This window comes from Rhincodon typus, chromosome 28 (assembly GCF_021869965.1).
Source record: "Rhincodon typus isolate 14 chromosome 28, sRhiTyp1.1, whole genome shotgun sequence".
NCBI classification, from domain to species: Eukaryota; Metazoa; Chordata; class Chondrichthyes; order Orectolobiformes; family Rhincodontidae; genus Rhincodon; species Rhincodon typus.
In genome coordinates this window covers 5640054-5644776 of record NC_063359.1, presented here as the reverse complement: position 1 = coordinate 5644776, position 4723 = coordinate 5640054, and positions in this window count along the sequence as shown.

Sequence of the window (4723 nt, the reverse complement as noted above, 5' to 3'; positions counted from 1 at the left end):
GCTAAACTCCCACTAGCCTGCAATGCCACTTGACAATTTCTGTTTAACTCTTGATTGGTGATATTTCCTGTTCTCAAGTTCTCTACCCAGAGGCAGGTCCGACCCCTACAATAGCTGCCACCGTGGGCCAGGCAAGGGGCATGTCCCAGATCCATCCCGGAATGGTGATCAAATTCAGTGACAATGCCACCGATCTGATCCAGAACTGCCATTCAGCTAACTGAGTCAACCAGACCCCACCCCAAATAGTTTGAGTCGCTGTGGTAGGCTAAGAATTTCATATGCAGGATGCAGCTGGAAGCTATGGGTAGTGACGATACAAGCACCAGTTTTTTACCATCCCGCAGCTCACCAGGAATGAGCCCCACTCTTACAGCCTGCCATCTGCCCATGTTGGAAGGATTGGCAGGTTGGCACGCAAGCTGTTTGGCTGTGTTATGAACACACCTATCCAGATCATTGTGTCCAAAGGCAGAACTTTCAGATAGCAATGAGCTGTGTGGCAGGGGGAAAGGAAGTGAGTGAGATTTCCACTGGGGGCGATGGCTGGCTATGCAGCAGCTAGACTGTCAAAGTCAACACCTTGAACTGTTGCAAGACCCTTGGGTATATCCTCCCATCCCCTTGATACCCTCAACTTGCATCACATCAGGAGTGTGACGGAATACTTCCCACTTGCCTGGATGAGTGCAGCTTCAACAATACTCAAGAAGCTTGACATGATCCAGGACAAATCAGCTTTCTTCATTAGCACCACTTCCACAAGCATCCACTCCTTCCATCACTGATGCTCAGTAGCAGCAGTTATACTATCTACAAGATTCACTGCAGAAATTCGCCAAAGGTTCTCAGACAGTACCTTGTAAACCCACAACCACTTCCATCTAGAAGGACAAGGGCAGCAGGTACATGAGAACACCACCACCTGAAACTTCCCCTCCAAGCCACTCACCATCCTGAAGTAGAAGTATGTCACTGTTCCTTCACTGTTGCTGAATTAGAATCCTGGAATTCCCTCCTTAAGTGATTGTGGGTCAACCTACAGCATGTGGACTGAGGCAACTCAAGAAAGCAGCGCTCCACCACCTTCTCAAGGGCAACTAGGGATGGGCAATAAATGCTGGCCCAGCCAGTGACCTCCACATTCTGTAAATTAATAAAAAAATTAATTCAGGTGATGGTCTTGGAGAACACAACAAATGGATCCATTGTTCACCAATGGCTCACTGTCGGTTCTCCTCTAGACCAGTCTGGGAAGGTGGCAATGCTATGACCAAAGCTTATTCATTTAATACTTAAGACCTCTACACTTCATATTCCCCACGCATGCTGAGATCTGAACCATGTCTCCTCATCAACTTTTTCTTTTCTCCATTGGAAACGTTTATAATTATTGTCGTGACTCACTGGCAGTGAAAATCAAATCCCGCTATTCCCAGAGACTACACAAATGTGAAAAGATTTGGTTGAACCATCCAATGTTCCCAATTTATCTGACTGACAAACTCAGGTTAATAGAAAATGCTCCTCCATTTTCTGGACTTAGCAAGAAAGGAACTTATTATCTTGAACAAATTGTCTTTAACCAATGGCAACTAAGAAACATGACTTACTAACAACTCCCTATAACTTAAACTCTATCCCTTCTAAATTCCCCACTTCACAAATAGATAAACAGAATTCTTTACTGCAAATGGCTATTGATGTTGGGCCATTAAATAAATTCAAGGATGAGAGAGACAGGCTTTTAAACAGCAAGGAATCAAGAGTTATGGATGAGAAGCAGTAAAGTGGAGTTGAGGATTATCAGAACCGTGTTCTTATTGAATGATGGAGCAATTTGATGGGTTGAATGGCCTACTTCAGCTCCGCCACCTTTTGGTCAACCAGGTGATAACAATGCCAATGGTGAAACACTTTGATGTAAATGATGAGGCCACCCTGCAGCGTGATAAAAGTGAAACAGGACTTGGAGCAACCCTAATGTAGGAAGAACAACTGATCACATTTGCATCCACATTGTTAACATAAATGGAGTGATGCCACACCTAGAGCAAGAAGGAGTGCTTGGCCATCGTCTTTGCCTCTGAACATTTTCATCAATACCTACTTGGAAGAGACAAGGTGACAGTCAAATCTGATCACAAGCCACTTCAGAATGTTTTCCTCGAGCTGTTACCATCTGCTCCAAATTATCTCAATGAATGTGACTCCAGTTACAGAGATACCATCTGGAAGTAGATGTACGTTGCAGACATGCTGTCCTGATGAAGAGTGTAGAGGGTGCTAAGACAACGTATAAAGTCTTCCATATCCAACCAGAAGCAGCATGTTCTGGAAATCATCTACCCAGCAGAGACATAGAATCTAATAGACAAGCACCTTTCTCAAACCAAGCGAACTACAGAACAGGATGCAACTTTCCAAGTGTTGCAAGAAGCAGTGATTAGAGGATGGCCCTAGAACATCAAGGATACACATATCGCTAAAAGACATTATTGGGCATTCAGAATTGAATTGACAGCCAAAGGTGATATAAAGTACAAAGAGAATAACGTCATTATCTAGAAGGTGTTAAGAGGAGAGACCTTAAAGTGAATCCATCAAGCCACCAATGAATTGAGTCTGAGGAAGGCAAGGAACATGCTGTACTGGCCAAACCATCAAAGACTGTATCAGTCAGTACAGTTCTTGTAATGAACATCAAACTAAATAACCAAACTAAACAACTAGAGAATCATTAATAACACATGACATCCCAAACTGGTTATGGATAAATGAAGGAAAATTCTGTGGATGCTGGAATTCTGAAAATAACTCAGAAACTGCTGAGAAATTCAACAGGTCTGGCAGCCTCTGTAGAGAGAGAACAGAGTTAATATTTCAAGTTTGATATGACTGGAATTCTGGAACTGCTCTGAAGGAGAGTCATATCAGCCACAAAACATTGACTCTGTTTTTCTCTCTCCACAGATGCTGCCAGACCTGTTTAGATTATGGATGAAGCTGGGAGTATTCTTTCACTCTTCCAAGCATGGATTAACTTGTCAGCATAGAGTATTGTTTTGACCACTGCAAGGTAGATGAACTGACTTCATTGATTACGAGTAAAATTGCCAAATATTTGAAATCACTCTTTGGCCATAATGGCATTCTTGATATGAGATGACAATGGCCCTCAGTTCATGACAGAAGAATTTAGTGACTTCATGAATAATTGGGAGAATCAGCATTTCCATACTATCCCTAGTCAAATGGTGAGGCTGACTCAGTGGTGAAAATTACCAGAAGAATCATAAACAGGTTGAGCAAATCTTGTTCAGATATAGACAAGGCAATTCTCAAGGGGGGAAACACACCTATTGAAGGCACTGAGAGTAAACAGGAACAAAGACTACTGTCACCTTGTACCCGGTCTAATCTCACAATAACTAACATGTTCCTGAAGCTACAGTAGTAACAAGCGTGGGTGACAATATCAAGGTGAAATAGCAAAAAGTCAAATGTCATTTTGATGAGTTTGCAAATATTTGCCAGAGCTGAACACTGGTGAGGGAGTAGAGTTTGGCTGTAATGGGGTCTTGAAAACAGCCAAACTCTGTTGTATCCCCATGGTAACACCCTGACCAATCAGAAACTACCAGTTCTTACTGTGTTTCCATGCCAGTTAGGAACCAATCAATCAGAATCCCCTTCTCATTCGGTATAAAATGGTGTCTCTTTCTGGTGTCGTTTCTTGTGTCCTACTTCTGATGAATTCAAGACAAAAAGCTTCAGCCTCTTGCAATATTAAAGTAAAATAAATGGTGTACTTTGAAGTATAAGCCTGAAGACAGTTCCTGATGTTGTCTTCAATTCGACCAGTCTGACTGAAACCTAAACTTATAGAGGGGCATCAGACCATGCGATCAAAGGCACAGCAAGAAATTGAACAGCAACAGTTACTGCAACAAGAACAAAATGGTACAGAAACGATATTTATCCAGCAACGAACATGACCCAGGTCAACGACCACAGACAATGTAAACAAGTTCTATTAAGAGACTGGCATGACTTAAGGACTCTGTGCACAACGAGTGTGCACAGCAAGCTCTCACAAATAGTAATGTGATAAACGACCAGCTCATCTCTTGAAATGGGTTGTTGGAGACATATATTTTGCCCAGGACAACAGGAGGAACTCACTTGAGAGGGTGGATGGACCTTGGATAAACTATTTCCACAAGACAATACCTTTGGCATAACAGCAACCCTCAGTAAGCTCCGGGATGTCAGTCTAGACCATGTGTTGAATTGTCTAAAGCAGATTTTGCACTCGGGCGCATGAAAATACAGAGGAGAAATTGAAATTGTAGAGGCAAAATGTTTTGGTTCTTTCACACAAGTTCAGGGCATGTTTCCCCAGAAAATCATATGATCTTACAGATTATCAAAATATATTATCACTTATAAACATTCTTATATTTCCTGAATAATAGATTTTTAATTAGTTACAAGGAAAAACCATGTCAACTTCTCAATAGAATCAATTGTTACCTCAGTATTCTCTCTCACATATCCATTTCCATTTCCCAAATACTCCCACATCCATTACTGACTCTCAATCTCTCCGGTATCCATTACTGACTCCCAATCTCTCCCACATTCATTACTGACTCCCAATCTCTCCCATATCTATTACTGACTCCCAATCTCTCCCACATCCATTACTGACTCCCTATGT